Raw genomic sequence first — 21,228 nt, forward strand, 5'->3', positions numbered from 1 at the left:
ACCCATTCCTCACCCCCACCAGACCCTCACTCCTAGCTGAGCTGGCACCTGTGCACATGACCCTTAACTTCCCCAGTGTGTGTACTCCCTTATTGTGTTAATATAGCAGAGAAATGTTCTGGCCATCTACCTCTCAGCTGGCCACACCCATCCACCCTCCCTCATTGCTCTTCTTACCCATCCCCTCTACTGCCCCCTCCCGAGGTATCCTCTCGCTCCCCCTCCGCCTGCTTCCCCTCAGGTGCGCACTCTGCTCCGCACACACTGCTGCTGCGCTGCCTGGTCAGGAGAGCTGCCCGCCAGTGCCTGTGTGAGGCAGGCGCCCCGACAGCCCCCGCCCTGGAGATAGCCCCTGCCTTTACCTGGCCATAGTGCGAGAGACTGGTGCCAGGGGGGGGCAGGCGCGTCCAGGAAGCTGCTCACGAAGACGGAACCACAGGTAGGAGCGGAGAACCCACTCACCCCAAAAGGGATGGGAGAGTTCAAGGGGGAGAGGGGTTCGGGGCTGTCTGCGCTGGCAGGTGCAGGGCGGAACACGTACGCCTTATTTAAGAGGGAGACTAGATTCTCTAGCCACATTTTTTATTTTTTAACACCTCATATTTAAATGTTGCCTGCGTTCAGTACAGTTGGTAGAATAAGTTCTCTTTAGAGACACGAGGGTCGTCCCCTTCTGTGAGGGGAGGGGTGAAGGTTTGGAAGGCGCGTGGGCTTTATTGAGAACACGGTCAACACCACACAAAGAACACCTTTTGGGGTGGGGGTGGGTCTGAGCCTCTGGCAAATGACCTCACGTGAGAGGGTGAAATTAATGTTCGTTCAGGGTTGGGGAAACGCGGGCGCGAGCAGATACAGCACAGGATTATCACCTGGGGAGGCAATTTGAGGGCACAGACTGAGGGGAGTGGAGGGCCTTTTTCAGTGAGTATCGGTGGCTCCGGTCTAAGTGCACGAATCCGTTAGAGTGCTCCCGTGGTGATAGCCTGGGACGGGGTGCCAGGTGTGGTCCTGTGCTGGAGGCGGGCACCGGGCACATCCTGCGACTATCAGAGCTCCCCTGCCCGTGCACTGCACACCCAGAGCCGCAGTGCGGGGGAAGGCGGGGGGGGGCAGACACCAGGGGGCATGGGGAGAGCAGCACACGGGGGAGATTACTGCCACAGGCAGCGGGCACTGACTAGCAGACGGCACCAGAGGACTGGAGTTTTCTGCCACAAAAGGTGGGCACTCAGATTGGGGAAGGTTACTGACACCGGGCCCGAGCAGAGGGGGGCGTGTACCAGCTCACTGGCACAGACACGGAGGGGGGCCCGCACTGGCACAGATACAGAGTGTTCACAGGCAGGGTGAGCAGCAGTGCCCCAGACACCGGATTCCCGAGAAGGGGACCAACACTGGCACAGACGGAGGGTTCCCCAAGAGGGGGGCGGGGGCAAAACTGGCACAGGCAAAGGGGCCCCTGAGAGTGGTACCAGCACTGGTAAAGAGAGGGGCCCCAGAGAGGGGGACTGGCACAGACAGAGGGTTCCCTGAGAGGGGGACTAACACTGGCAGAGAGAGAGGGCTCTCCAAGAGAGGGTACCAAGCACAGGCTCAGACAGAGCGTTGGCAGAGAGGGTACCCAGCACAGGCTCAGGCAGAGGGTTCCCAGAGAGGGTACCCAGCACAGGCTCAGGTAGAGAGTTCCCAGAGACGTTACCCTGCACAGGCTCAGGTAGAGGGTTCTCAGAGAGGGTAACCAGCACTGGCTCAGGTAGAGGGTTCCCAGAGAGGATAACCAACACTGGATCAGGTAGAGGGTTCGCAGAGAGGGCACCCAGCACTGGCTCAGGTATAGGGTTCCCAGAGAGGGTAACAAGCACTGGTCCAGGTAGAGAGTTCCCAGTGAGGGTACCCAGCACAGGCTCAGGTAGAGGGTTCGCAGAGAGGGTAACCTGCACTGGCTCGGGTAGAGGGTTTACTGAGAGGGTACCCAGCACAAGCCCAGGAGGAGGGTTCCCAGAGAGGATAACCAGCACTGGCTCAGGTAGAGGGTTCACACTGAGGGTAACCTGCACTGGCTCAGGTAGAGGGTTCCCAGAGAGGGTACCCAGCACAGGCTCTGGTAGAGGGTTCGCAGAAAGGGTACCCACCACAGGCTCAGGTAGAGGGTTCCCAGAGAGGATAACCAGCACTGGCTCAGGTAGAGGGTTCACACTGAGGGTACCCAGCACTGGCTCAGGTGGAGGGTTCGCAGGGAGGGTACCCAGCACAGGCTCAGGTAGAGGGTTCCCAGAGAGGATAACCAGCACAGGCTCAGGTAGAGGGTAACCAGCACAGGCTCATGTAAAGGGTTCCTAGAGAAGGTACCCAGCACAGGATCTGGTAGAGGGTTCGCAGAGAGGGTACCCAGCATAGGCTCTGGTAGAGGGTTCCCAGAGAGGGTAACCAGCACAGGCTCAGGTAGAGGGTACCCAGCACAAGCCCAGGTAGAGGGTTCCCAGAGAGGGTACCCAGCACAGGCTCTGGTAGAGGGTTCGCAGAGAGGGTACCCAGCACAGGCTTTGGTAGAGGGTTCGCAGAGAGGGTACCCAGCACAGGCTCAGGTAGAGGGTTCCCAGACCGGGTAACCAGCACTGGCTCAGGTGGAGGGTTTGCAGGGAGGGTACCCAGCACAGGCTCAGGTAGAGGGTAACCAGCACAGGTTCATGTAAAGGGTTCCCAGAGAAGGTACCCAGCACAGGATCTGGTAGAGGGTTCACAGAGAGGGTACCCAGCACAGGCTCTGGTAGAGGGGTTCCCAGAGAGGGTACCCAGCACAAGCCCAGGTAGAGGGTTGACAGAGAGGGTAACCAGCACTGGATCAGGTAGAGGGTTCGCAGAGAGGGCACCCAGCACTGGCTCAGGTATAGGGTTCCCAGAGAGGGTAACAATCACTGGCCCAGGTAGAGAGTTCCCAGTGAGGGTACCCAGCACAGGCTCAGGTAGAGGGTTCGCAGAGGGGGTATGCAGCACAAGGCCAGGTAGAGGGTTCCCAGGGAGGATAACTAGCACTGGCTCAGGTAGAGGGTTCAAAGAGAGGGTAACCTGCACTGGCACGGGTAGAGGGTTCACTGAGAGGGTACCCAGCACAAGCACAGGAGGAGGGTTCCCAGAGAGGATAACCAGCACTGGCTCAGGTAGAGGGTTCACACTGAGGGTAACCTGCACTGGCTCAGGTAGAGGGTTCCCAGAGAGGGTACCCAGCACAGGCTCAGGTGCAGGGTAACCAGCACAGGCTCATGTAAAGGGTTCCCAGAGAGGGTAACCAGCACATGCTCATGTAAAGGGTTCCCAGAGAGGGTACCCAGCACAGGCTCTGGTAGAGGGTTCGCAGAAAGGGTACCCAGCACAGGCTCAGGTAGAGGGTTCCCAGACCGGGTAACCAGCACTGGCTCAGGTGGAGGGTTCACAGAGAGGGTAACCTGCAATGGCTAAGATAGAGGGTTCCCAGAGAGGGTACCCAGCACAGGCTCAGGTAGAGGGTAACCAGCACAGGCTCATGTAAAGGGTTCCCAGAGAAGGTACCCAGCACAGGATCTGGTAGAGGGTTCGCAGAGAGGGTACCCAGCACAGGCTCTGGTAGAGGGTTCCCAGAGAGGGTAACCAGCACAGGTTCAGGTAGAGGGTACCCAGCACAAGCCCAGGTAGAGGGTTCCCAGAGAGGGTACCCAGCACAGGCTCTAGTAGAGGGTTCGCAGAGAGGGTACCCAGCACAGGCTCTGGTAGAGGGTTCACAGAGAGGGTACCCAGCACAGGCTCAGGTAGAGGGTTCCCAGACCGGGTAACCAGCACTGGCTCAGGTGGAGGGTTCGCAGAGAGGGTAACCTGCACTGGCTCAGGTAGAGAGTTCCCAGTGAGGGTACCCAGCACAGGCTCAGGTAGAGGGTTTGCAGAGGGGGTATGCAGCACAAGGCCAGGTAGAGGGTTCCCAGGGAGGATAACCAGCACTGTCTCAGGTAGAGGGTTCACAGAGAGGGTAACCTGCACTGGCTCGGGTAGAGGGTTCACTGAGAGGGTACCCAGCACAAGCCCAGGAGGAGGGTTCCCAGAGAGGATAACCAGCACTGGCTCAGGTAGAGGGTTCACACTGAGGGTAACCTGCACTGGCTCAGGTAGATGGTTCCCAGAGAGGGTACCCAGCACAGGCTCAGGTGGAGGGTAACCAGCACAGGCTCATGTAGAGGGCTTCCAGAGAGGGTAAACAGCACAGGCTCGTGTAAAGGGTTCCCAGAGAGGGTAACCAGCACAGGCTCATGTAAAGGGTTCCCAGAGAGGGTACCCAGCACAGGCTCTGGTAGAGGGTTCGCAGAAAGGGTACCCAGCACAGGCTCAGGTAGAGGGTTCCCAGACCGGGTAAACAGCACTGACTCAGGTGGAGGGTTCACAGAGAGGGTAACCTGCAATGGCTCAGATAGAGGGTTCCCAGAGGGTACCCAGCACAGGCTCAGGTAGAGGGTAACCAGCACAGGCTCATGTAAAAGGTTCCCAGAGAAGGTACCCAGCACAGGATCTGGTAGAGGGTTCGCAGAGAGGGTACCCAGCACAGGCTCTGGTAGAGGGTTCCCAGAGAGGGTAACCAGCACAGGCTCAGGTAGAGGGTACCCAGCACAAGCCCAGGTAGAGGGTTTCCAGAGAGGGTACCCAGCACAGGCTCTGGTAGAGGGTTCGCAGAGAGGGTACCCAGCACAGGTTCTGGTAGAGGGTTTGCAGAGAGGGTACCCAGCACAGGCTCAGGTAGAGGGTTCCCAGACCGGGTAACCAGCACTGGCTCAGGTGGAGGGTTTGCAGAGAGGGTAACCTGCACTGGCTCAGGTAGAGGGTTCCCAGAGAGGGTACCCAGCACATGCTCAGGTAGAGGGTAACCAGCACAGGTTCATGTAAAGGGTTCCCAGAGAAGGTACCCAGCACAGGATCTGGTAGAGGGTTCACAGAGAGGGTACCTAGCACAGGCTCTGGTAGAGGGTTCCCAGAGAGGGTAACCAGCACAGGCTCAGGTAGAGGGTACCCAGCACAAGCCCAGGTAGAGGGTTGACCGAGAGGGTAGCCAGCACTGGATCAGGTAGAGGGTTCGCAGAGAGGGCACCCAGCACTGGCTCAGGTATAGGGTTCCCAGAGAGGGTAACAAGCACTGGCCCAGGTAGAGAGTTCCCAGTGAGGGTACCCAGCACAGGCTCAGGTAGAGGGTTCGCAGAGGGGGTATGCAGCACAAGGCCAGGTAGAGGGTTCCCAGGGAGGATAACTAGCACTGGCTCAGGTAGAGGGTTCACAGAGAGGGTAACCTGCACTGGCTCGGGTAGAGGGTTCACTGAGAGGGTACCCAGCACAAGCACAGGAGGAGGGTTCCCAGAGAGGATAACCAGCACTGGCTCAGGTAGAGGGTTCACACTGAGGGTAACCTGCACTGGCTCAGGTAGAGGGTTCCCAGAGAGGGTATCCAGCACAGGCTCAGGTGCAGGGTAACCAGCACAGGCTCATGTAAAGGGTTCCCAGAGAGGGTAACCAGCACAGGCTCATGTAAAGGGTTCCCAGAGAGGGTACCCAGCACAGGCTCTGGTAGAGGGTTCGCAGAAAGGGTACCCAGCCCAGGCTCAGGTAGAGGGTTCCCAGACCGGGTAACCAGCACTGGCTCAGATGGAGGGTTCACAGAGAGGGTACCCTGCAATGGCTAAGATAGACGGTTCCCAGAGAGGGTACCCAGCACAGGCTCAGGTAGAGGGTAACCAGCACAGACTCATGTAAAGGGTTCCCAGAAAAGGTACCCAGCACAGGATCTGGTAGAGGGTTCGCAGAGAGGGTACCCAGCACAGGCTCTGGTAGAGGGTTCCCAGAGAGGGTAACCAGCACAGGCTCAGGTAGAGGGTACCCAGCACAAGCCCAGGTAGAGGGTTCCCAGAGAGGGTACCCAGCACAGGCTCTGGTAGAGGGTTCGCAGAGAGGGTACCCAGCACAGGCTCTGGTAGAGGGTTCGCAGAGAGGGTAACCTGCACTTGCTCAGGTAGAGAGTTCCCAGTGAGGGTACCTCGCACAGGCTCAGGTAAAGGGTTCGCAGAGGGCGTATGCAGCACAAGGCCAGGTAGAGGGTTCCCAGGGAGGATAACCAGCACTGTCTCAGGTAGAGGGTTCACAGAGAGGGTAACCTGCACTGGCTCGGGTAGAGGGTTCACTGAGAGGGTACCCAGCACAAGCCCAGGAGGAGGGTTCCCAGAGAGGATAATCAGCACTGGCTCAGGTAGAGGGTTCACACTGAGGGTAACCTGCACTCGCTCAGGTAGAGGGTTCCCAGAGAGGGTACCCAGCACAGGCTCAGGTGGAGGGTAACCAGCACAGGCTCATGTAGAGGGTTCCCAGAGAGGGTAAACAGCACAGGCTCATGTAAAGGGTTCCCAGAGAGGGTAACCAGCACAGGCTCATGTAAAGGGTTCCCAGAGAGGGTACCCAGCACAGGCTCTGGTAGAGGGTTCGCAGAAAGGGTACCCAGCACAGGCTCAGGTAGAGGGTTCCCAGACCGGGTAACCAGCACTGACTCAGGTGGAGGGTTCACAGATAGGGTAACCTGCAATGGCTCAGATAGAGGGTTCCCAGAGGGTACCCAGCACAGGCTCAGGTAGAGGGTAACCAGCACAGGCTCATGTAAAAGGTTCCCAGAGAAGGTACCCAGCACAGGATCTGGTAGAGGGTTCGCAGAGAGGGTACCCAGCACAGGCTCTGGTAGAGGGTTCCCAGAGAGGGTAACCAGCACAGGCTCAGGTAGAGGGTACCCAGCACAAGCCCAGGTAGAGGGTTCCCAGAGAGGGAACCCAGCACAGGCTCTGGTAGAGGGTTCGCAGAGAGGGTACCCAGCACAGGCTCTGGTAGAGGGTTCGCAGAGAGGGTACCCAGCACAGGCTCAGGTAGAGGGTTTGCAGAGAGGGTAAACTGCACTGGCTCAGGTAGAGGGTTCCCAGAGAGGGTACCCAGCACAGGCTCAGGTAGAGGGTAACCAGCACAGGTTCATGTAAAGGGTTCCCAGAGAAGGTATCCAGCACAGGATCTGGTAGAGGGTTCACAGAGAGGGTACCCTGCACAGGCTCTGGTAGAGGGTTCCCAGAGAGGGTAACCAGCACAGGCTCAGGTAGAGGGTACCCAGCACAAGCCCAGGTAGAGGGTTGACAGAGAGGGTAACCTGCACTGGCTCAGGTAGAGGGTTCCCAGAGAGGGTACCCAGCACAGGCTCAGGTAGAGGGTAACCAGCGCAGGCTCATGTAAAGGGTTCCCAGAGAGGGTAACCACCACAGGCTCATGTAAAGGGTTCCCAGAGAGGTTACTCAGCACAGGCTCTGGTAGAGGGTTCGCAGAGAGGGTAACCAGCATAGACTCTGGTAGAGGGTTCGCAGAGAGGGTAACCAGCATAGACTCTGGTAGAGGGTTTGAAGAGTGGGTGACTAGCACTGACACACATGATTGCCAGAGATACTGACCAGCACTGGCACAGACAAAGGCCTGACGGAGAGGGTTCCCACCACTTGCTCTGAGGGCTGGCAGAGAAGGTGAGCTGAAATGGGGCAGACCAAGGGTTCGCAAAGAGGTTCCCAGGGCCTTTCACTTCTTTCAGTTGAAAGGGACCTCGAGTCTCCCTGTGCCCCCAGCAGCTGCCCCCATGTCACCAGTCTTATAACACAGAACAATATTCCTTTTGTTCATGGACTTAAAATGTGTGCTTTGCAGCGCTCGACTTACAAGCTGTGGTTGCTGGAGTCCTTCCATCGCCACTACCCTTGGGGCGTACAGAAGTGTTATCACCTCCTCAACACCGGTTCTTCTTCCCCATCAGCCACTTGCTAATAAAGAAGGATGTACAGCTTGTCAGTGAGCATTTAGTGTTCCGGCTCCCGTCTGGCTGTCCGTCCCGTGATAATCCGCGGCTATTAACCCTTGGCTGTATTTTTTTTGTCTCCATTGTAATGTATGCACTCCACGAGTGCCTCGCACTGTTTTCTGCTCTAAGCAGGGGGGGGGGGGCAACCCTCATGTTGAAATGGCCGCCCACACATCTTCAGCACGGCCTGTACATTACGACTCCACGCTTTCAGGGTAAGAGCAGAGGCAAGCAGAAGACAAACGGGTTGATCGCCGGCACACAGCCATAGGCACACAAAAGACGAATAACTGGCAAAGTGGCTGAAAATTCAGGGCAGAAACTGGCGAATATAAAACGGAGCAAGGCTCTCTCTCTGCTGGAATTAGGAGCAGCAAGCCGCAGGTCATTAGTGGGGTGGCAAGAGAATGGGTTAGACATTCTGTTATCATGACAAGTGCCCAGTTCAGTGGGACCTTTTGGACTGCAAGAGACCATGCGCACCCCCAGCCCTACCCACCGAGGAGATGGACTGGATTTTGGATGGACCACTCTTCATTACTTCAGAAATGCCCTCTCTGCCGAGTCACAATGGCCCGTTATTTTACTGCAATGGAGTGTATTGTTTCTTCCATGGTTCATATTGCCCGTATAGGCCCTTGTGTGCCTCCAACAGGGTGCGCTGGGGCACCTGTCCACGCGCCCTTGGCTCGGGGTCTAAATGGCGACCTTTGGCTGACTACCTGTGTGACCTTAGGCACCCCAATTAGTTGAACATCATCACATGCTGCAGGCCAAACTTCCTAGTTCCAGCGAGGCTGGCTCAATGTTTCATGCTTCTGAGCTGTGGGGATGGGGCACCAGTGAAAGGTGCAGGGGCAATACATATTTACATAATGAGAACAGCATTGGCAACGCCAACCGTTTTGGGTTTTGTTTAGACATGGTATCCGCATTTTCCAAACACTTCCATAATGCTCATTCTTGGCCATTACATGGCAACAGTGGGCAAAGTATGCTAGTACATGGCCATTTGATCACAATGTGTACCTAATGCCTACACAAGAACCAACAACCTTGACTTTGCAAATGCTTGCTTTTAACAGGAATTCAGTGCAAGGCCGAGATGCAAGGACAGGTACACACACTGCTTTATGAGTCAAGCGGCTGAAGACGCACTTGGTTAAAACAGTTTTATTACACCAGGAGTTCATCTGGCTTAGAGCTGCCACTAATTGAGTCATTATTTCCATGCTGACACCGACTATTTGGCAACAGGCACATATGTGCTCGGAATTGCACGAGTTGTCCATCTACGCTGCAGCCTTCTGCTGCACAGGCAGCTGATGGCATCCCTGTCCGGAACCTGGGTAACTCAACGAGTAGAGTGATGCTTGTGGAGATATGCGTACACCTTACACAGGCTTGGGAGGGCCGTGGCATCTGTGTCCACATGCTACATGCAGTATTGACGTACTGGAGACAACACACCTGCTCATGTATGTCACAAGAGTGCTCCATGGAAACCATTATGTAGCAAAGTTTTGTCATGCCCAGGCTTGTTTTCTAAACCGGCCTTTTTGTACATCCACAAAGTCGTCTTGCCAGCGGTGGAAGTGGGAGCGGTGTACCTCTACAGGTTTTAGAGTTGCTATCGTTTTATTTTTAGAAGAAGTTGAAACGTGCACTTTAGTGCGCTGCACATTCCCTTAGACAGCAGGTGTGTTTGTTTGATGGTTTGTGCGTGGGAGGGGGCGTGGCAGTCGGGTTTGTGGTGAGCGGGGACAGACCAGCAGGGGACAGAGTTCCACTGCCTCCTCTCGTACACTGGCACCACTGGGGTGGGTCTTGAATATGTAGCGAGCTGTGTGTGGCTCGTTTGGACCATGTCGCATACACGGCCCGACTCTGCACGCTCTCTTCAGGCTGTCGCGTCAAGCCTCGCTTGTGTAATTCGGCTCCTATGGGCAGGGCTGTCGCAGGGTGTGGTGGCGCACCACGGGTCACCCGGGCGGGCCACACACGGACGCTGCGGGCACGCAGCTGATAATGGGCAACGTGCACCCTGCTTGCTCCGGACCGGACCCCTGGGCTAGGGGTACCCAGCCAATGGCAGCCTCGGCCCTGGGGACACCCAGGCCGTGGTCACACGCAGACAGTACAGAAATCACGACACAGACACAAGTTGCCACTTCCTGGGGTTCTGCTGCACTGCCTCTCACGTGCCAGCAGAACCCCTTTTATTAGGGAGCATCAAAACACAGTCATGACGCTGTATCTTAAAGGAGCAACAGGCCCACATTTAAATGGGCCACACACCACAGGGATGTCCCTTACTAAACAGGAGATGCGAGAAATCTCCCTTTAAGTCTATGTATGGCGGAACCCGAATATGGTTTACCAGTCGACTAAAACCAAAGCCACGATTCTCTGCTGGAGAATGTTCCAGTCCAGGCTGAGTTTTATTATTATTAACAATGTGTACAATGTGCGCCAGACGCCCTGAGGCCTCCGTGGGCAGGCCGGGAGGAGGAAGGCTAACAGATCGAGCCGGGGGAGCACTGGCAAGGCACGGACTCGTCATTAGTTAGGGTGACCAGATTTTCAAAACAAAAAACCGGGACGGCCAACAACATAAAAGAGGGACTACCCCATCGCAGCCCACCAATTACCGCCCCTCTCCCAACACGCCCCCACGACGACCCCCCAACCATATTTCCAGCACTTCTCCTTTCTATAAACTGTATATAATCTCATTTGTGCAGTTTTGTCTGTGAATCGTAGCATGTTAATTGAAAACGAGCGTTAGCTCTAATTGATATCACATGGCTTGCTGTACAATTATTTCCAAGCCAGTCTCTGTGGCACAGTTAGTAAGTGTTCTGACTGGTACCTGAGAGGTTGGGGGTTCGAGCCAAACCTCCAAGTAAAACATTCAGTTATTTTTGTGAAAAATAATTACGGTTTTAATTACCGTAGCCCTCCAAACATGCAAACCCCGGACGCGGTTTCAAAAATGAAAAAACTTTCGGGACCCCGGGACGGAGGGTGATTTCCCCGGACTGTCCCGGGAAAACCCGGACGTCTGGTCACCCTATCATTAGTGTTACATTTTGTAGCATATATATATATATATATATATATATATATATATATATATATATATATAATATATATATATGCATGCATTTTATTTTGAAAAGGGATTTACCAAAGTAACGCAGATTACAACTCCATGTACATGGCAAAAATGTGATATTAGTTTACATCCCAGCTTTCACCCCAAACTTCCACTTTCGAACTTTCTTTTTTTGCAAATTAAGAATTTTTTATTTTTTTTTAAGTGGGGAAGGGAATTGCCATAGCATGTCAGTGCTGGACTGCCCATGTGTGTGGGACAAAGACTAATATGCAAATGGAGATTTCCCATCTGTGAAAGGTACGGTGAGCTAAAGTGTGGCTGTGGGCTTTCGCGAGTGGGTACATCCCATAGAACAGTCTAAGGTATAAGTAACCTGGAAAGAGACTGCGCCTAATTTTAGCAAATTATTTTTATTTCTCAGAAAATTGCCCTTATAGTTGATGACTCGTGTTTCGGTCCTCCAAGGACCTTTTTCAAATCAGGGCTATTGATTAGTCTTAACATCATATAGTCGTAAAAGAGACAAAAAATGAAAACATAAGCAAATAATCACATTGGTAGACATGTGAATATATCCAAAAATAAAGTTACGATATAGATAATAAAATTAAGTATGCATTGAAAGAAAAAAGTTAAATATAATACATAAACACAAAAAGTGCATGGATGTTAGAAATAAAAAGCCAGACAATAATTGGATGGGGAATAGGAGTTGGAGAAAGCAGGGGTGAGATTCGGAGAAAAATAGATGCAAAGTCTTTGTTAGTTATGATACATGATGCATTTACAATAAAAACATTGTTACGGTCATTCATATTCTTTCATGTCACAGAATATATGTAGAAGCGTGTTACCTTGTAGTTATGTAAGATGCCCCTGTCACATAATGTGAAAAATGAGCTTCCATATGTCAAAGGGGTAAATCCCTGTAAGTAAAAAATCATATCATGAACAAACTCTTATTTTACCCTAATATGAAAACTAAATAGTGAAAAATGCACTTAATATTCGGTTTCCAACTGCAAAATAAATGTAACCTGCATATAAAGTGTGCCAAAATAGCACGGATTCTTAAATATCAAAGTTTGTTAAATGAAAACTACACGTAAAAAAGTGTACGCACTCCTAATAACGCAAGGTGCACTTTCGCGTATGAAATTACACGTGGAAAAGCGTTTACACGTATGAAGACTCGCAATGTACTTTTGCGTGAAAAAATACACGCAGAAATGGAGTTGATGGTCCGATCCGTGAAAGACACGCACATACGCGTGCGAAAAATATGTAATCATTACAATAACGGGATCCTGATACGTTAAAGCAACCGGTAAGTAATAAGCACACGTACGCGTGTACAAACTAGTGGGTGACAATAAATGTTCGCATCTTGGCTAAACGCGTGAATGCTTAAACGCGTGAAAACGTAGTGGTGGATTAACACGTATTCTATACTAGAGGCGCACAATCGCGTGCGCGATATTACACGTTGAGGCGTTAAAGTAAGTTTATGAAAGTAACAAACGCACATTCGCGTGCGCGAAAATCGCATATATCTTTGGATACGTGAAAAGTCAGACGCTCTCTTACCTGCTGTTTAGAATAAGCGTGTACGATCGCAAAGTTGCTACAAGTCTCGAGGGGGCGCCATTATGCGTCCTCTCTGTCATTATATCTGTTGCTAAGGTAGCAGATACCACAGTCTGTCCTTTCTCCATGTTTAGTCGCGTGTTCACTGGCGGCCATATTGTAATGGAGTGAACATATCATAAAGATATATGTTGAGTCACATAAAGTGAAGTAGTAAGTTTGAAAAAAGTCTGCACATCAAGGACTTTTAATGTTAATGTATTAGAAATGTCAGCAAAGCAGAATTGAAGAGAAATGCTTCTGTGTTAATATATCGAATAATGTCATAGTCGGAAAGGCCTTAGTATATGATAGTGTGAATGAGATGGTAAACATGTTTCTAAACACTATAGTTACAACTTCATTATTGTTATAAAAAGGACACCATTTCATTATCAGTGTTAAGTCCAAGTACTGTGGCATTGAGTTTGCAAATTATTTTCGCCTCAGTTTGTCTGAGTCTCTTTTCTCTGTCACCTCCACGTCTTCCGAGGGTTACTTTTTGAAGGCCAATGAACTTAATATCAGCTTTATTATCCAATTGATGTTTCTCTTGCCAATGACAAGCAAGAGGAAGTCTAGGGTCCTGGCTTCCAATTTTAGCAAGATGTTCACGCACCCTAGTCCTGAGTTCCCTGATGGTGCTCCCAATGTAAACTAATTTGCATACATATATAATCGCGTAAACCACAAATTTAGTCCTACAATTTATGGGTTGCTTGATTTTTATAGTCTTATTGTTGCTGCTCTTGAAACAATCAGTTTTTTCATGTGCATGTTTGCAAATGGTGCACGGTCCACATTTCCTGAAGCCATTAGTGGGTTGTAACCAATTGGATGTTCCCTCTGTTAGGTCTGGTAAGTCTGAAGGACTTAGTTTGTTTTTTAGTGTCTGTGCTCTCTTAAAGATGATTCTTGGTTTGTCGTCAATAAAATTAGAAATGTGGTCATCCAATTTCAAAAGATGCCAGTGTTTGGCCAAAATCTTTCTCACATGTTTATGATCGTTTCCATATTTAGTGATGAATCCTATAGTAGGTGACTCCAAAGTTTTGTTAGACCAAACCTTCCAAGCCAGGGTTTTTGAAGTTTTTGAAGAACTTATCCCATAGAACAGGTCAATGGGCCGTGTTCATTCTCACGGAGGGGCGCCTATGTACTATTTTTTGACTGCGGCCGGGGGTGCAGGGCGCGCGTACCTGGTTTCCTGCTGGGCTGCCGCTCCGATTCCCGCGCCGACTCTCACGGCATCAGCGTGCTCCGCCGGCCCTCCGATTGCGTGTCGGCCTCTGCAGCCCCTCCAGGAGCTCGGGCGGCTCACGGTGGGTGGTCCGGGCCGGCGCCGAAGGGCGTCGTGGAGACGTGGTCCATCGCACCACGCAGCGCCGCAGGAACGCCGGCAAGGCGCGGGCTTCGCCCGTGTTGAGGTGGCCGGTTCCGCTTCTCGCGCGTCACTTTCTCCCGTGGCCGCGGCGAGGCCGCGTTCTCCGTACAGCTGAATGGAGGGAGGGGGGTGGCCTCTCCACCTCTCGTGCACGGGCGGGACCACGAAGGACAGGTGAAATGCCGGCAGGAGCCTGCGGGGAAACGTTCTGGCTGTCGGTGGCTGGAGATCCTAGGCTGTCTGGATGCCTCGGAACGCGCGATGAATCAGGATTTTTAGGGAGCTCCACGGAGCTCACAGGGAGGCCGCCATCTTGGACGGCTCTCTAGCGCCCTCTCCAGATGGTATTTGACCTCTGTGAAAGGTACACTGAGCTAAAGTGTGGCTGCGGACTCTCGAGTGGGTACATCCCATAGAACAGGTCAATGGGCCGCGTTCGTTCTCGCAGAGTTGCACCTATGTACTATTTTTTGATATATTTTTTTTTTAAAGGACTTAGGTTTAGTCACCCTAAGTTTCCTAGGGTCATCCAGACGTGGAACCTTTGCTTACTGTGCTCAGAGAGGCACAGCTTCACCTCACTGATGAGGCCCAACAAGGCTGAAATAGGTCTATGGGGTTGCTGTTGGTACTCTTGTTCAGAAGAGAATTGCCATAGCATTTCGGTGCTGGACTGCCCATGTGGGCGGGACAAAGACTGATATGCAAATGGTATTTCTCCTCTGTGAAAGGAACAGTGAGCTAAAGTGTGGCTGTGGGCTTTCGCGAGTGGGTACGTTCCCATAGAACAGGTCAATGGGCCGTGTTCGTTCTCACAGAGGGGCGCCTATGTTCTATTTTTTGATTTTTTTTTAAAGGACTTAGGTTTAGTCACCCTAAGTTTACTAGGGTCATCCAGACGTGGAACCTTTGCTTACTGTGCTCAGAGAGGCACAGCTTCACCTCACTGATGAGGCCCAACAAGGCTGAAACAGGTGTATGGGGTTGCTGTTGGTACTCTTGTTCAGAGAGGAATTGCCACAGCATTTCGGTGCTGGACTGCCCATGTGGGTGGGACAAAGACTGATATGCAGATGGTATTTGACCTCTGTGAAAGGTACAGTGAGCTAAAGTGTGGCTGTGGGCTTTCGCGAGTGGGTACGTTCCCATAGAACAGGTCAATGGGCCGTGTTCGTTCTCGCAGAGGTGCACCTAGGTACTATTTTTTTTTTTAAAGGACTTAGGTTTAGTCACCCTAGGTTTCCTAGGGTCATCCAGACGTGGAACCTTTACTTACTGTGCTCAGAGAGGCACAGCTTCACCTCACTGATGTGTCTCAGCAAGGCTGAAACACGTGTATGGGGTTGCTGTTGTTACTCTTGTTCAGAGAGGAATTGCCACAGCATTTCGGTGCTGGACTGCCCATGTGGGTGGGACAAAGACTGATATGCAGATGGTATTTGACCTCTGTGAAAGGTACAGTAAGCTAAAGTGTGGCTGTGGGCTTTCACGAGTGGGTACATCCCATAGAACAGGTCAATGGGCCGTGTTCGTTCTCGCAGAGGTGCACCTATGTACTATTTTCTTTTTTTTAAAGGACTTAGGTTTAGTCACCCTAGGTTTCCTAGGGTCATCCAGACATGAACCCCTTTCTCACTGTGCTCAGAGAGGCTCAGATTCACCTCACTGATGAGGCCCAACAAGGCTGAAACACGTGTATGGGGTTGCTGTTGGTACTCTTGTTCAGAAGAGAATTGCCATAGCATTTCGGTGCTGGACTGCCCATGTAGGTGGGACAAAGACTGATATGCAAATTGTATTTCTCCTTTGTGAAGGGTGTAGTGAGCTAAAGTGTGGCTGTGGGCTTTCGAGAGTGGGTACGGTCCCACAGAACAGGCCAATGGGCCGTGTTCGTTCTCACAGAGGGGCGCCTATGGACTATGTTTTGACTAACTGGGATTGTGAGACAAATCCAAAGGCCTATGCAAACCTGGTGTGGGGGAGGGGTGGCGACATCATCATTCTGTAAGCAAGAGGTCTGGTTTGGGGGAAATCCCCAAGCCCAAGAAACAGAAAGTTCCAAGAATATGACAAAATCACAGTTTTTTTTAAAGACATCCCACAAAACAGGGATCATACTGGACATCAAGATTTCTAATGCTCTCTCAGTGGTTACAGGCTTGTCAACAGTTGGGTTATGACATCAGAAGTGATACGTAATTTCGCAAAATGTAACACAGTCTGCGGTTGATTAGTGGAGTAAACTACAGATAGTATCTATATGGGGTTAGTGTTTTCATTGGCTACACATTGAATGGCTCCACCTGCGACCACCTCCTAAATGTTGCAAATAAAGGAATGTCAGGTAAGTGCATTATAATTGGACAGTGCAACAAAGTGTGAACTGGTGCGGAAGGCAAGCAGGGATTGGTCAGTGAGGGTCTTCTCAGCCCTGGTACTTTGGACGGTTACCAGCCCATGAGCAACAATTCAAGGTGATGAGAACAGCCTCAAAGGGGCTGTCTGTACCAATAAGGTTACCATCTCCGAGCCCCTAAGCCGTGAGACAGGACATTTAGCTTTCAACGTAGTACTACTTTGTATCGTCTGTCCTAAGCTGGCTGGGAACAATGGTCTCGGTCTGGCTCAAATGAATAGGCTTTGTCCTCCAGTCTCAGATTACGTGTGTAGAGACCACAACATTTGCTTTTCCTACTCGACATTTACGAGGATTTTTAGCATTTACACATGACATATGTAATTCATAACATGCCTGTCCACAAGTGTCTAGGCGCAACAAGACAAGGGAGGGAAGACAGAGGGAAGACAGGACAAACAATCTTACCAGGCCATGTGCCATTCTGATCATGCAAGTGTGACAATGCATAGTGCAGGGGGAAGAAAGAGGTGGAAGTGCCAGTGAGAGGAAGGGGGAGTGCAATCAGGGCAGCGTTGCTCTGAGTAAGTGCCAGGAGGTAGGGGACTGTAGATATTACAGTTACAACCCAAAAATGGCATGGGGGACTGATCATGGAGGAGCCTGGTACCCAGTGAGACTCTGAGGGTACCAAGCAAATAGTTGGTGCAGTAGACATGTAGGTCAGCAGGGGAGGGAGAGAGAAAAAGCAGAGGAGAAAAGGAAGGTCTTGAGCTGCTTCCAGAACTTCAGGTGGTCCGGCTCAAATCTGAGAGGGGAAGGCGGGCCATTCCAGAGGGAAGCATCTGAAGAGGAGAGCGAGATGTACCCCCCACTCTCTGCCTGGAGAAGTGTCTGACCCTCAGCAAGTTGGAGGTAGCTGAGCAAAGGGCTGGAGAAGGAAGGTATTTTGGAAGAGGGAGTTTGATGCAATGCGGATCCCGGCCCCAGAAAGCCTTGTGGGCGATGCAGAGGGTCTTGAACTTGATTCCTGCTGCCACTGGGAGCCAGTGAAGAGATATCAGGGCTGGAGAGATGCGGTCCCTGGGCTTGAGGCCAAGGGTAAGTCTTGCCATCCTGTTCTGGATTAGTTGCAGAGGGCGAAAGAATAGAGGAAGGCAGATTAAGAAAGAGGCTGTTGCAGTAGTCCAGCCTAGAGAGAACCAGGGCTCTAGAGACAGAGAGCTGAGTAAGTTGGGAGATAGCCAGCTTTTCCAGGAGTTTGCCCATTAATGGGGGAGGAAGAGATTGGAGAGAGAGCCAAGAGCATAGGAGAGGTCCGTAGGTCTGGAGAGGAAACTACTGAGAGCATGTCGGTTAGGGTCTCTATGAAGGAAGCGCTGATGTGGGTATCAGCGATAGGGAGGCATGGGTTGGAGACCAGGATATCCCTCTTGAATATTTTCCTACCAGACTCAGTGAGAGGGATAGAATAGGAGATAGCTAAGCAGTTTGAGAAGATGAGAGAGATTGGGAGCACCATAGAGGGTGTGAAGAGGCAGGAAGGGAGGGTAAGGGAGGAAAGAAGCACAGCCCAAAGCCAAGTCACACCGGAGAAACAGAGGGAAGGGTCAGATGCAGGTGTTATATCTTCCTTGTCCTTTAGAGGCTTGTCAAGCTGCCCTTCAGTCTTTAAGTCTGATGTGGTGTGGTGTTCCAGCAACACCTGTTTCTCTCCTAATCTAAGAAGACTGTTTCTTATGTCTGTACTCGCCTGTACTGCCAGGTGCTGATGCAAAACTCTCCCTCCATTGATGGCCTTGGCAAAAATATGTACACTTGCTGCACAGAACAGTCTGGTCTGTGTTTTCCTACTAATTATGCGAGTCAGGCCTCTGCCTGCATTCTCAAGCCTTCTCAGTGCTTTCCATTCACTCCAATGTGGCTGCACCTTCCATCTTGATTTTAATGACTACTTATGTTAACTGCGTTCTGCATTGAGCAAGCTTCATGTTTATTCTCGTGCATCTTGCGTTTCAGCATAGCAAAAGCTTATATGTCCTCTATCTAAGTGGGTCAAAAGCATGTTCTTCGTGTCTTTATACAGTATGGCCTATCGTCTGTGTAGCTTAGTGATGGATGAATATATGCTTCATGCCTAACGCATCTATGTCGTGGTCTTAGTCGTGACGTCATTGGCTCCCTGCACAGTCACATTCAGCCCACTTGGTCCATCGTCTGCAAGTTTATTTCCTCTAAAACGTCATCAGGGTAGGGCCTGTATGGTTGTGGAGTGAATAGCATTTATTGTATATACTGTACAGTGGTGATGGGGAGGAGGGGCCAGGAACGATGTACACCTTTCATTTCTGTGATGTTGCGATGAGGCAGGGACCGGTGCAGTGAGGGCCACATTCATATCTCTCTTCACTGGGGAAATACATCTTCCTAAATTTTCCTTGTAAAATGTGTTCAATAAATGTTGAGGATGAGGTTCTGTACAATCTTTGAGGTTAAAAAGCATTTCTCCCCACACTACACAGATGGTTAAGTTCATCAATGAGCTTTTCAGAAAAATCCTTCTGGTAAAACTCTAGCAACGTCATGGCTTTGCTGTGAATATCCTGCCTTTATTTAGTGAGAGTTCCATAATGCATGAAATCTGTAACAAATCTGTTCTTCTGACTTTAAGCATTTCTGTGACCAAATAATCAACCACATCTGTGCGGAAAGGGGCTTCTACCAGAGTTTCAAGGATGTCTCCACGGGGTAACGGCCCTTCTGGTGTTTCTTCAAACATCATTTTCTGTTTCTTTATCTGTAGAGCTGCAAATTATGCTGCGGTCGTCAACTTTGTTGTAATTCATGTTGCTTCCTTCAGCATTTCTGGCTATGAACTAGGAAGATTTTGAAGATCAAGTACAAGTTGCTTACCTATCTGCACTGACTTGGAAAGTAAGAGCTGATTTTGCAGTAATTCTCAATGCATACTGTCTAAAGACAGAACAATTTAAAATCATATAGACAATGTCATCCACTCCAATCAGTGGAGAGTGGCCAGCAGCGTGTCTCTGGCAGCTCACTGGCCGGGGGAGTGTGTGGTGCTGCGAGCAACAATGGCGGGAGGAGCGGGCCAGGCACAGTAGCCCACGGTGACCTAGGGGACAGAACCTGTACCGTGTGCGCTGGGCAGTTACTGACAGGGCCAAGCGCAACGGCCCGCTCAAGGGGAGCGGGCCCGGCACGGCAGGTCAGTCGTATTTGCACACAGAGACTGGCAGGAGCTCGAAGGAGGTGGGGCCATACCCAACAGCCCCAGCTGTTTACCTACCGGGCAGAGGCAGGCACCTTTGGCAGTATTTGCATAGGCGGAGGAGAACCAAACCGTTGTGGTGTTCGGGCCAGATATGGTTGTGGCCTGGCCGCCTGCACTTGGGGCAATGATGACATCAGTTGCCAGCATTGGAGGCCTGTGCGCCCTCTCGCAGGCATTCTCTGTGACATGCCACACCAGTGTTGTCCTGGTACAGGGACTGTACACAATGGCAAAATGCCGTAAGTCTGGCAAAAAGGAAACAGTCCCAGTTGATGTATGGCTGTAAGAGTACCACCTAGGCAAGGTCTGTGAAGTGGAGAGAGTAAGTCAATGGAGTTGAAGATAGGAACAAGGTACAGTAACCCACAAGAGGGAGAGGGGCAGGGGCCCAAGGAGTGTGGGCTGAGTGTGGGAGGGTAACAGGGAGCAGGCCTCACAACGATTTGCTTCAGGAGTCATTGCCATTGGGGCAGCGAGGATGTGCTCAATCTAGACATATGCACCCTCACTCAGGGCATTCCATAAGGCGTGTTGGTTGTTGTAATGCTGAAAATGCATTGGAGGGACAGGACCTCCCTGTCCTTGTCCTGTAATCCTTTTTCATTTGTGTTCTGTATTGTTTTCTGCCCAGTAGTCAATGTGGGACTCCTGGCAGTGCAGCTCTTCCTGTTTTTGGTTTGGTGTACAGACCCATGGGATACCATTATGGCACCCATGGGTGGGGGTACAACCCTGTGCCGCTAGTGTATGTTTCTGGGCACCTGTGTGTGGCCCACAGAGCAGGGTATGGGCTGGCGGCAGCTCCATGCTGAATTTGACAGGTGCTCTGAGTATCCTCCATTTTGGGATACCCATGCCCTGCCATTGGAATCAGTTGATTCCTGATAGGAAACAAGATGGCCCCTGTGACCCCTTGCTTTGTATTGCCTGTTACCTTGTTTTCCCAAAAACCTGAGAAGCCCTGACTCTGTCCCTTCCCCCTGACTGGCTGTTGGGTTGAAGTTCCATATATGGTGGTGTTGTGAAGTCCAGGCCAGACTGGCTGGAGCCTTCCCAGTGACTGTATGTTGTGGCTACACCTTGTGGGTGGGACCTGGGTGAATGAAGTGTGTGACCAATATGCACTTCTTGTTGTGGATATCTAGTTTCTGGTGTTTGACACAATGACTGAGACAGCCCTGCCCGAAACTGGTATGAATGCAACGTGTAGTGCTGAATGGCTGGGTACTTGTCCCAATACACATTCCTTGTTGTGAATGTCTGAAAGGGTGGAGAATGGCCTGAATGCACTGTATGCCTGATTGGCTGGCTGACTGCTGAATGCCCTTCTGAATGATTGGTTGCCTGAGTGTGACCCAGCAGAATGAATGAGAGATCAACTAGTATATCTGGGGGCCTCTCACTGCTAGAAATCGTTCAGAAGCTGAAGTTGAAACTGACGCTTAATCTCAAAGCCGAGCCTGAAGAAGAAGGTTGACTGCTGTCTCACTTTGCCGAAATCCGAAAGCCGTCGAGACTGATCCAAGAGAGGACCTGGTTATGTGCCCTCTTCCCATGCTCTGAGGGATCA

General features: G+C 51.4%; 1 protein-coding gene across 1 annotated transcript in view; it reads left to right on the forward strand.

The window, feature by feature from the left end:
* Positions 1 to 242: 242 nt before the first annotated feature.
* The window catches only part of A4GALT (alpha 1,4-galactosyltransferase (P1PK blood group)), a 261,075-nt gene continuing 240,089 nt past the window's right edge, over positions 243 to 21,228 (forward strand). Inside the window, exon 1 of the mRNA XM_069628228.1 lies at positions 243 to 439. The gene's annotated coding sequence lies outside the window, so the exon portion shown is untranslated. The remainder of the gene's footprint in view (positions 440 to 21,228) is intronic.

This window comes from Ambystoma mexicanum, chromosome 12 (genome assembly GCF_040938575.1).
Source record: "Ambystoma mexicanum isolate Mex_15411 chromosome 12, UKY_AmexF1_1, whole genome shotgun sequence".
NCBI lineage: Eukaryota > Metazoa > Chordata > Amphibia > Caudata > Ambystomatidae > Ambystoma > Ambystoma mexicanum.